Source organism: Hippichthys cyanospilos, chromosome 16 (genome assembly GCF_059441005.1).
Source record: "Hippichthys cyanospilos isolate Australia breed blue-spotted pipefish chromosome 16, RoL_Hcya_1.0, whole genome shotgun sequence".
Taxonomy (NCBI): domain Eukaryota; kingdom Metazoa; phylum Chordata; class Actinopteri; order Syngnathiformes; family Syngnathidae; genus Hippichthys; species Hippichthys cyanospilos.
The window spans coordinates 13,657,893-13,670,668 of record NC_142384.1 but is presented as its reverse complement, the minus strand read 5'-3'; the positions used below and the strand labels follow the sequence as shown (position 1 = coordinate 13,670,668).

Below are 12,776 nucleotides of genomic sequence, written 5' to 3'. Positions count from 1 at the left end.
TTTTAAATAATGGTGACTTTTGAAATGTGACATATTGTCAATCCAGTTATTGTCCCATCCCTACAATCAATGCCATGTTTCTGTCTCTACCTTATGTCCAGTCGTGTATAATCTTATCCACCTTCCTTTCTACACACTGCGTTTCTCACTTTCTTCCATCCACTGTGTGTACCTCTGTGGTTAGGTTCCCTGTGGAGAACATTAAGAGAGAAAAAAAAAGAAAATGGTAAAATGGATGCCCCCAGAGATGGATAGATTTTGCTGCTTAATTCTTTTTTTATTTTTGTTTTTGTTGATCATTTGTCTCCCGACCAACTGCACATTAAATTTCCGAGATGTTTTCTCTGTTATCTGTAGCTACACCAAGTAGCCTGCAGGAGAAAGATTCGGGCTTTTGTTTAATCCATTAATGGGATTACAACGAAGGCCTGACCTAGTGATATAACTGGACGCACAAAGCTGCTTGGGCACCACAATAACATAAAACAGTACATGAATTCATCGTAGTACCAAATAATAAGTGTAAAAGTGCGGTCATTCATTCGGAAGTTGTGATCTTTATGTGTAGAAAGCAGATGATTTATGACTGTCTATGACATAAGAGCTCTGTCATCAATTACCTCACTCACTACCATCCACAACTATAGTTTTTGGACGGCATGTCCGGCACTGACGATCGACATTGTAAAAGTGGAAAAAAAAATGCACTTTTAACATCTTTCCTTCATGAGCCAATACAGTGGATGGATAGAATGTAAATGATGCCCCCCCCCCCCCCCCCCCCCCTTGTTGTTCCCACACCCCACATGCTCCTCACAGCCCTGCTCCTTCCCAACCATCAAGCACTTCAGCAGATGGTTCTGGGTTCAACAACAACAGCAGAGCATGGTGGGAGCCTCCTGGTGAGAACACACACACACAGACACACAGACACACACATCAATCCAGAAAGCATCTGTTTATGAATGAGCTGACAATCACCCATCCCCCGACAACTACAGCTGACAGGGAAGCAGGCACCAGAGTGGCCCGAAAATCAAAGAGGAATCAAGAATAGAGCGGGCGGGCCAGAGAGAGGCACATGAGGTCAACATAGCTGCTAGTGGAAAGGCAATTTATGGTTAGATTTATCTCATTCTGGAGCCAGATGGTAAGGAAACAAAGCTAGTTATGAAACGGTGTCTGCAAATGACTGACAAGGTTTAGTATTTTATATTTAAATATTTTATAACCCCCAAACAAAAAAAAGTCTTGTAAGATCCAAATACGTTCAACATTGTCAGTGCTTGTAACAAAAACAACATAATCTCCAGTTGCTACTAACACAATGTGTCCATTTACAACATGCCCGGGAGCAACATCACCAGACTGATAAACGGGAGTGGCATTCCAAAAATATCTTTTCACTAAATATGGTCTTTGTTCGGTGTTAGACATGAAAATATCTGGATCGTTTACTCCACTATTCGACACATACTTTGCTCACTATTGTGATAAAGGAATGAGGGCGATAGGGTGCAGGGAAAAAAAAAAAAATTCAAAATGACAAAAAAACATGTTTGCAGAAATTAACCACAATTATTTGTTACAATAGAATAAAGTGTGATGAACTTAGTCAGCAAAGCTAGCTCATTTTGCTCAAAATTGTCAGTTGCCAGTTATACAGGATAAAACATTATAACATTAACATTATACAGTTACTATTGGTGAGATTTAGGGTTAGGGTCTAGCGAAGGAAGGTCTCCACTGCCGTTATTCACATCGAAAATTGTAACGATTTGTTGTAATTCCGAATATGTATATGTGTTTGTCTGAATTGGAGGACAGTCTCATCGGTTAATGTTACAGTTTAGCAGCTCAAAGAAAGATTGTATTTCAACCTTGATTAGTCCAACTGCTTATCAAAACACGACCATCTTTATTACTGTTTCAGTACCACTACGCCTCAACGATTTAGAGATTAATCTTCGCCTCACCTTCAGTCACAGAGTTCAGAAAGTAGCCAAACATGCAACTGTGTGTTGTTGCCGGCTATTTTTTTTCCATTTTAAATTAGTACTTGTGATCACCAAAGGGACCCCAAAGGAATTGCAAACAGCACCCGACATGGAAATATTTGATTTTATATTGGTTTTTTTTGTTTTGTTTTATGAATGATTATAACTACAGTAAGGACAGTGACATTTGTCTCTGACCACCCCTGTTAACACAAGATATTAATTATAGTACACACTGTTATGAACTATTTGAGGTTTATGACGAGATAGTAATCAGAAATCTGATGCTGAAAGACTTCCTGAGTCATACAATACTGTAGGCGTATGTTTTTGCAAATAATACTGACTAATGCAAGGAAACCAAGTTTAAGTTTCATTTATCGATTCTATTTGTAGCCTGGAGGAAGTGTTACACCTCACACCAAAAGCTCGGCACCCAAACATGGCCTACACAGACATAAAAAATAACATAGAAACACACAGACAAGGATTTCACCCTGTTGGAAGAACAAAAGCCGGGGATGGCCGCGTGGCTATTTTGCATGCAGCACACTATAACATTTGCATCGATTAGCATTAGTAAGTTATCCTGCGACTTTCCTCTGGAGCCTCCCTTTCAAAAAGAGGCATCATTCAATTAAAAGGGATGAAGTAAATTATCTTTTTCTATGCAAGAAGTTTTACAGAGGAGGCTTTGTATGGATGACAAAGTGGGTTTCCCACCAGTCTCAATCACCACCCAGTAGGGTCAGCTTAGGTCATGAAAACTTTTCACTTTTGGTTGGAAACGAGAACATACAAGCACTTGAGGTGCAACGGTTAATTTAAAATGTATAGAAAATGAAAAATTTGTTTTGATAAAGAATAAATTGCTTGGAGAACTTGTTTGGCATTAAAACCGTCAAAAGAAAAAAAAACATCTGAATTTCAGCTTTTCAATGGTGAGGAACCTCAGATTGTTGTAAATCCTACATGAAAGCAGATCTTTGATGACAAAGCAAAAGTGTTCCCACATTTCACTGCACAGTTTTACACTGGTAAGATTTCCATTTTGCCATAACATCCCAGTCAGACACCAGCATCACAAAAAAGATTGTGTTTAACTTTGGATGTTTTACCTCTAGATTTGGGTGCAATTTCAAACAGTTGACCTGGTACTTTGAAACCTACGTTTTCTTGCCAAGATGAACATCTCCAAATGTGAGGGTATCAGTATGTAGCCAAGGGCAAGCCCTTGTACTTGTGTTTTGTCAAAAAAAAAACAAGTGTTATTGGCGCACCCCTATTGTTAAATTGACTTACTTTTGCCTTTAGTTTGAATCTGTCCCAACTCACAAAAGCCAACCACCTTTAAATCTTGTATTTCCGTTAGGTGTGGTTTTATAAGCTGCAAGGGGCAATGATCAACTAGCATACCAGCAGCTCTGTAGCAAAGCTGAAGCAATTAAGAGTTGTGCTGTGTTACTTTTAAAATATGCAATGTAGAGATAACTCAAACAAGTCGGTAAATAAAAAGCAAAAGTAAACAATGGGCAGCCATCATGCATTACATAAATTACTTCTCCGTGTTATTGACTATGAGAAGTAAAGGATGTTTATAGAATATCTTGGATTATTTTCCTTATTCATCATAGATATTTTGTTAAAGAGATCTAAGAAAATTAAGAGGTTAACCGACTTCCCGGACTGTGTTTGACTTCCATGGCGGCATTTCAACAATGTTATCCACATAAAACGAGTGACTAGATCTAGCAGGTTGATGGCCAGAATAAAACCATCCAGTTCGGGAAATTGCACATGCAGGTGATGGACTAGCTACCCTTTTCAAGCTGCCTTTGTGTGGACAAAGTGTACCGAGACAATGAGCTCAACACAAACACCTCTGCGCACACAAAACATCAGGACCGTGGCTTCTCATTGAGCGATTTAAAACAGCAAAGCTTACTCAGCACAATGCGGCCGAGACCAAACCAGACCCTCCGATTCAATTCAAACGGAACTGCATGTGCTTGCATAAGCGTCAGCTGCCCATCCACTGTCCACACACACTCCAAACAAGCTTACAAATAGCTACAAATATAACATTAAGATGCAGTAAGCGACAAAAGGACCATACCGCCACATAGATGCTATTTATTATGTGTTTGCAATAAGCTCAGTCTTTGAGGCACAGTTATGTGCTTGTTTTCAATACACAGCATGTAATTATCCACTTTTTATGTTGATGAACAGTAAACCTAACTGGGAGTGCCGTAAAACAGATTACACCCTACTTTTAAAGAATTGTTTAGTGTCTGCCACACTGTTGCTTTGTGTGCTGTGACGGTAGCGCGCTGCTATCAAACAGCGCTCATATCCCCAGATTTTGCTTGCAATTCAAAAAGGAGGAAAAAAGCCCTTAAACACCACATTAATACTGTCAGTCAAATCTCCACCATATTGAAATTTACTGAAGGTGGTAACATTAGGGGCCCAATTGATTATTCCATCATTCAACTGATTTAATCGGCCAAAACAGTATTCTACAATCTTTTGTTTTACATACTGTGCTACAACATAAGACAAAGATAACATTCAAACAGCAATCCTCAAATAAATAAAAATGCCTCGTTTTTTTCTCTCTGTTGCACAAAACAATTGTGAGGCCAATTGTAGGCGCCAGTAAACTTCAATATCAGGACTTTGCTTCTTTAAAATTCTGACAATAGATCATTTTAGAAGTCTTAACTTCAGGGAACTATTTATTTAAGTTTTCAATTAACTTTGTAAACTATTCTATTGTTAGCGGTTTCTGTTTTGGCATAATTTTCAATTAAAAAAAAAAGCAAGCAACCTTACACTAGCTCATAATGTGGGGAAACTGAAACACACTTAATTTAACATGCAACAAATATATCATTTATGGATACAAACAAGAAAATATCAAGAATTTATGAGGATGAGATGTATTGTTTTGCTGTAGTTTGACATTGTTGTCAAACTGTTTTCATTTATTGTTTAAAAACATGCTAACCACACTGATACCTCAACATGTGTTTGGAATTTAAAACTGATGTATTTAAAACATGCAATTCTGCAATAGTGAATAACATATGATTAATAAGTTTCAAAAAAAGTAAAAAGCTGTTTTTTTTTTAACTATGTTAGGAATATTTTGCCTTTTATGGGTTCCAAATATTACCCCCCTTGACAACAAATATATGATACAGGCCCTGATAAATCCATATCAGTCTAGCTCTACAAAGTAATGTACATTTAGTTACATTTTCTGCTTAAAATTCATACTGGTATTGTTGTGTTAAAAAAAGAAGTCAATTCAAACTTACTTCCTTTGCCATAGTACGTTCTAGCCAGTGCAACTCAGCTAACAACCAATCACAGCTCAGTTTATGAATGTCTCATGAACATACTCAGAAAACAGGAGGTTTATGATTGATTGTTCCCTGAACAATTGTGATGTCATTTTCAGTCAAAAGCAAGTGGCAAAATGGCAGCCCGGAGATGAATAACTGGTGGATTTTGCTGCCAATCTGAATGCTGCATCTAGACTAGTATGTGTGCATGTAACATTTCATTATGAACAATTATTTTACAGCTCCTTTAAGCACACCCTCCAAGACAAAAAGTTATTCATCAATATACTGTATACTATTTGAACAATCAGCCAATTACTTGGCCGTCAGAATTTTATTATGCTTAAAAACAGAAAGGTAAGGCAGCTTGGGACCTAATAATCATAAACCGTTTATGATCTTATGCCCTGCACAGGGCAATGCTGCATCCATGAATTTGTTGCTCATAATGACTCACACACCTGTTAAGATGCTTCAGTTTCTTTGGTGGCAAAAGCTTCCAATTCCGAATCTATGAGAAAAAAGACAAACAAGTATGATTATTGTCTAAGAATGTTTCACGATGTTGATCCTTTAGTCAGCAACATTTTATTGGCTCGCAGTGAGTGTGATGTAAGAAAAAAACGGCCACAAACAAACTGTGACACTTGTCCGCAATTATTAACAATTAGTCTGTGAACAATGCCAAATATGCTGGAAAACAAGTTGTTCTGCACAACAGGGAGAACAAGTCACCGTCTCCTACGAGCTATGTGCGTGTCTGCGTTGTGCAGATAGAGAAAGACATCGCGAGAGAGCGTTTAGGTCAGAGTTACAGCTCAGGTCCTGATCGGCCATTATCTCCTCAGCTGTTGGCCCACTCGCAGCTTTAACCAACATGGCTCCTCTCGACTCTGCTGGTATTTTTCCAGCGCGACCAACACTGACAAAAGCCCCGTGGATGGGGCGCGCAAAACCTCCGTCGTGAGACGTGACCTCGTATGACCCGCTTAATAAAATCTCCAGCACACAAGCGCCAAAAGCAAGGCGATGTTTACGAGTACGAACCAGCTGATCGCTTCTCCTTTGCCGACAGAGGGTGTTATAATCGCCCTCGATCTAAATCGAAACTGCACGACTGTGCCTTCGCCATATTCATTTTACACTGCACCGCATTGAAAATAAACGCACGAAACCACAGGCGGTCAGGCGTAAAACAAATCGGAAGCTAACGTAAAATGTGGCTAGCTCGATGCACCACCGCCGAGCAATCTGCGTCGTTAAATTAGCATGGCGGCTAACGCTAACAGTAGCTACTAGCTACGACGAAGCTGCCAATTCACTTGCGGTCGTGGTAAAAAAAAATGTTTATACAACGCGCTGCCACGTTTTTTTTGTTTTGTTTTTGTTTTAACCCACCAAACTGCCCTTCGAAAAAGCACTGTGTAACACGCAAGAATGGTATCGGTGAAACTGAGAAAACCATTAAACTCAGATTGACCGATGACTAGAGTTAACGCTAGCTGTCTCCCAGTAAATACAAATGCTACCTAACCAATCGTCCAGATTAACAAGCGCGAATATGCATGTACCATTGCATTTGCAAAATGCTTGCAAACAGCTCACTTGCCTTATCCAGCAAGTGCGCTAAGGTAGGCCAAATAAAACAGCGGCGGCGGCTGAACTTGTCTCCGCCAGTCGATGACGCCCGGTAAGGTTACAATAGCACGGCATCAAGGGGCGTCAAAAAACAAAACAAAAAACCTTAAAAAAAAAAAACTCACCTCATTGAAGAATAAAGTGCAACAGAGAGGAAATGGAAAGCCGACTGTAAGGCTTAAAAAAAATCCTCGAACGTTTGCAGCATTTACGAGGGGAGGCATTCGTCCTGCATGATCGCCATTTTCTTCTTAACTCGCCGCTAGTGCTGGCTAACCTTTAGCATTTAGCAGTTAGCTCCAGATCTACTGCTTTCGCTGCTGTGCGCGTGCACGTCTGCGCGGCACCCCCGAGGGAGGGAGGAAAGGAGGGAGGGAGAACGGGGGCGGCGACCTGCTCGCGTATGTAACTGGGGGAGGATGGTTGTTTGGTGGGGGTGCGCAGGAAACATTCTCCACTTCCTCTGACTAAACACAACCGCATATGCAGCCAGAAGAGCCGAGAATTTTAAATGATGCATTTTAGCCACGATATATAAAAAAAAAAAAAGATGGGTTGGGTGGAATCGAAGCAATTTGTCTATAATTTTATTGTTCTCGTGCATTTTTCTTGCTTTTGTAAACAATCAAAAATTAATTTAGCGGTGCTGGACTGCCCACCTGGCAAAAAGAGCCGATACCTGGTGGGCTGACCTCTTTTGGGGGCCAGTGCAGCGATAATCATTATGTTTCTCCTACTTACTCACAGTCGATTATTTTCACATCACAGCAAGCAAACAACATGGCTTGCATTTTATTTCACTAAACACTGTGGTTGGTATGGCAAAATAATAGGCGCTCTGTGGTCCAGTCAGCTGGGATAGTTTCCAGCTCTCCCATGACCTTAATGAGGACAAGTATTATAGATAGACATGTATGTACAATTGCAACCCCCTCGAATAGTAATGAAACGACCTTTGGTTTTGTGTGTGTGTACTGACATGAGTTTCTGAGAAAAAAAAAAAAAAAGATGAAACTGATGTCCACCCTATCACTATGGAGGTGACCGAGTTTTCACTGACATTATGGCAAGCATTTTGGTTCTTCAATGAAGGCCGAAATGTTGGCCGGGTGCAGAATAAATATTTACACCCTAAGTGTCGAAATTTTTGTCGTAAAATGTGTAGTTGCAGGTTTGTAATTGTGAAATATCAAATGGTGTAAACACCTGTTATTTAAAAACACATTTAAAAGAAATTACCTTGCAATCACCCAAATAAATAAAGCAATTGTGTATAATTACATCAGGCTATGCCAGCACTAAAGGGATAATAAAAAGAAAAAGCAAAAATGTGTTATTTGAAAACAATGCATTCAGGGTGTTAGCAGCATTACACGCTTGTGGTTGGCTGTTTTGAACATTTACCTGTCAGTTAAAATAAAAAAGTCAATTACCTTACTGATTTACCACCAGGAAACGTGTTTACTTTAAAATCTGATTAAAGAGCTCGTAAACAAAAAAATGGGGACACTTTTGCTTAATTACAGTTATCCCTGCTGTTTATTTTACTTAATGGAAAATTGTAATCTTATTTGAAGATTAATTGTCATTCTAATGTGTTCTGAGGTAATCATTTCAATGCATTATAAGGAGTTGGCAATTGGTGGTGTTGCGAAAGTTCAAATTCCACAAGGTCATTTGATTGTTTATTGAGGGAGGATGATAAGGCATACACAAATGCAGCTACAGTATTTTATTAAACATGGATAGAATACTTCATTCCACGAACCCCCAGTTACATCACAAACAGGGTATTTTCATAAATATTACTGAATTTATATATTCTTTCTCTTTAACCTGTATCAGCATAAAACAGTTGATGGAATTATACGGGGGTGAAAACACAACACAACATGTATTAGAAAGTTGCAGTTCAGCATTTTTGTTCATAGACATTTCAAGTAAGATAGAATAGCGTGAACATTCATTTTCCATTTTTCAAGCAATTGCATTCAACAGGCTGGAGGTTGTAGGGCTGTGAGTGAGGGACATGGCAGCAGATGGTTTGGGGGCACTTTGACACATGTGCAAACAAACCTAAAAACGGGCATGCTTATGAGGCAATATTACCACAGCGAGGAAATTGATGCGTTTATTTTTTGTATGATTTCTCACGACATGGCTACTAAAGAAATATATAAAAATGAAGGTTAAACCACAGCACATATGACACACGCGTTTTAAATATATATGAGTTCCAATCTTGTACAAACATTTAAAACGTGGAGGATAAGACTGAAATCATAGATTAGGCCGCAAACTTGACACGCAGACCCAAACTGGTTTAATCATTTACTCATATTTACACACGCTGCCATTCATTTCCTGAAGACATGCACTCCAAGTTCAACCTGTTTGTGTCATATTTGGACTTTATGAATTTTCAGGATTACATTATAAGGCATGGCCGAGGGTGATGTGAGCAAAGATTCCTACCAATCAATCGTCACATGGAATGTTGGAAGTTTTTCCGTTGCTAAAGTATTTGTGTGAGTATTGTGTTCAGAGCTGTGAAACTGAGCATGATTATAAAATTGGTTTTAAATCTTACAACTTCAATTGACTCGTTCTGAGCAGCTAACGTCTATAGACGTCAAAGATCCTTTTTCTACCTTACCATGCTTATGAAACTAGTGTAATATTGTTGTCCATCCCTAAATTTTCTCTAGAAATAAGCACTATAAAATCTTACTAGTCTAGACATCGCATTCTGAGATTTATAGTATTATAAACTATGAATGAAACATTAAAATCCAACATCATAAAAATCGTCTCCAGGGTTCCACGACCCTTGTGAAGGTGAGGTTATGATCAAGATGATGGATAGATGGCTGTTTCGTGGCCAGCCGGCATAGAACACACGGTGAGAGGTGCAGCTTCAGTAAACGAGACGTTTCACTTCCTGGTTAGAAATATTGTTCCCATAAAACTCATATTTAAGAAGAAATGTAATCGCTACTGAGCCAAACGTAAGTCATTGCATATACTGTATTTCACAGTGGAAATTTTAAAACATTAAGAAAAGTTGGAGAATTTTTGTGACCTTGAATGAATCCTAGCATTCTCTGACGTGAAAGCACATTCACTACACCCAAAAGTTCGCCCCTGACGGAGATAGGAGCTTGACAGCATAAAATTACAAAAATAATCAGTCCACAAAATACATTTGCCAAGGCTTAAATGTTTATTTGTTGCATCATTAAACATCTGCAGTATCGGCATATTATTTTTTTGGTAGAAAGTACGTTCAGGCGACAAAAGTGCCAAGTGTAAGCCTTGTATAGCTTCCATTATAGTGCACCAAAAGTGTTTTATTTGTTTTTCTTTACATGCCCCTGAATCACCTGATAATTTGGTGGCAGAAAGTTTTTTTTTTTTTTTCTTTTAACAGTAACATGCTTATTTTACACACGCACAGATGCACATCGACGAGGATCCTGTGCAGCTGCAAGAGCATGCAAAAGTGGGTGCGCCATTGTGGCAGAGTCCAAAGAAGGAAGCATAGATAATTGTAGTGAAATGTGGTGGTATGTAAAAAGCAAGTGAGGCCAAAAAGAGAGAGAGAAATTGTGCGGTGGGGGGAGGGACTGCAAGAGATGCAGACAGAAGAAGGTCAGAAAAGAGATTTGCATGTCAAGTAGTAATAAGTTGGTTCTACATTCACACTGAGCTTGTGTGTGAAAGAACTGCAATAATACAGGGTCTATAAAACCTACTTACGATATCGGACGTGGAAATAAAAAGGGAAAAAAATGTTGAAATGAACATTAGCAGCTCTTATGCACTTTAACTGTGTGTATTGTATTTTGATTCAATACTCAAAGACGGTTCAGTTATATTGATAGACTAACAGTAACTAACTGCAGTTATTAGAGATTTGGATGGATATCTGGTGCATAAATGGATTCAAAAGGGGCACCAAATCCTTCAATGGAATTATTGCTCACACTTACACACACATATGAAAAAATAGCACACTAACTCACATAGACTTGAACTTTTAGTCATTTTAACCCTATCTTCATCTCCTTTCATTTCCATCCAATTAAAATAACTTCTCAAGCAGCTAATTATGAATTGTTTTTAGATCTTAAGCGTTTGACAGGAATATTACATTTAAATGTTAACTATTTTAACCTGGAGATCTAAAAAAATTCCCCTTGATGGTAGAATTCTGTTAATATGGATATCCATAAAACTTAAGTTGTAATTTTACTATAAAAATAAAATAAACATGGCATATTTCCTGGCTCTCCCTTAGAGACAGAGTGAGAAGCCTGACCCCGGCCTGAAAAAGTGGTAACTAATGGATGGATGGGTGTTTCACATGGGAACAACCTAATGAGTCAAAAATTGAGAAATGAGAGGATAAAAGGTTTTTAAATTTTAAAAATGCTGTAGAGAGAGGATGATTGGTTTAAAGTTGGAATGGTTTAAAAAATGGCGAATCACACCCACACCTTCAAATTTTCACATCACATCTGTGCAAAACAGTAACTCATCATATGGCCATCAGTGCAGCACATATCATCATAATATTATAGGTGTATGAATAGGTCACTCAGCAGGATCTCTTTTTATCTCCCATTATGCAGATACCGGTGATAAGATGTTCGTGCTTTTATTTAAATTACCTCTCATTTAAATGCATATCACCTATCAAGAGCTGGCCTTTCACCTCCATTACCGCGGGAGCTCATGCAGAACACTGGTCAAAGAGCACTCAGAGCTCCAGAGTTTTACAATGCTGCACATAAAATTACACTGAGGCTGTGCAAAGGTTTGGGACCAAATAAGGACAATTGCTCGGAGATCCTTCAAAAAGTAACATTTAAAAGGTCATGTGCTGTTCTTCTGCAGTGTTTTGTTCTATTGAGTGCTGACTGCAGGTTACTTGTTTATCAGGGCATAACATTGTTTTTGCTGCCAGTAAATAACGGTAAATTTAAGAAATGCAACCGGCAAAACGAGTGAGTCAAACAAACAAAAAATTCACAACAGCAAACTGGCAAACACACTAACAAAAACACAGGCAAAAAAAAGAACAGATGTAATCATGAAAAATAAAAAAAACAGAGGAAAATTAACAACAAAAAAGTGCAAATGTTCACATCTTACACAATTGGGGGCAATCAAGCACAATATGTGGACTTGGACTGCTAATCAAGAAGAAGAAGATCAGTTTTATATATATATATATATATATATATATATATATATATATATATATATACACACACACACATACTTACCAAATATTTTGGACTATAAGATGCTATTTTTTTTCTCCTGCCTTGGACCCTACAGCTGATCTGCTGTCTTTTTTTTTTTTTTTTTTACTAGCCACAGGGGTGCAAGTTCCTGGTAAACAAAGGGAGACAGGAGAAGACGCTATCAAAATGTTTATTTGGAGTTCGAAATGTTATTTTACTCACCACTAAAGGGAACTCTGCACTACTATACGCAAACAGGGATGTTACTGTTGTGTTGGTGCAGTAATGAAACAATCCGAGTGAGTCAGTGTAATATTGAAAATATGTTGGTGCTGCTCTTGTTTCCAAATGTGCAAGCATGTTCATTCTGTGTAAAAAAGTCTGAAAATCAAGTTTAAAAAAAATGTAAAAAAAACTTCAGAGTACCATCTTTCTGCTTAAATATCTGATGTTACAGCTTGGAGTTTAACTCAAGTTCAACCACAGTAGATTAAAAACATGGACAAAATGAAAAAAAAAAAAGTCCAGTTTGGAGT

At 38.3% G+C, this 12,776-nt stretch overlaps 1 protein-coding gene across 4 annotated transcripts in view; it reads right to left on the bottom strand.

Annotated features, from left to right (window-relative positions):
* tnrc6a (trinucleotide repeat containing adaptor 6A) overlaps positions 1-7,236 on the bottom strand; it is a 29,523-nt gene extending 22,287 nt beyond the window's left edge. For 3 of the 4 annotated variants that reach the window (XM_088437005.1, XM_088437009.1, XM_088437007.1), the window contains exons 1-2: positions 7,114-7,236; positions 5,812-5,861 (exon numbers count right to left, since the gene is read on the bottom strand). The gene's annotated coding sequence lies outside the window, so the exon portion shown is untranslated. Of the gene's footprint in view, positions 1-5,811; positions 5,862-6,397; positions 6,429-7,113 lie in introns of those variants that run through there. The other variant, XM_088437006.1, reaches the window with a different exon arrangement.
* Between the last annotated feature and the right edge of the window lie 5,540 nt (positions 7,237-12,776).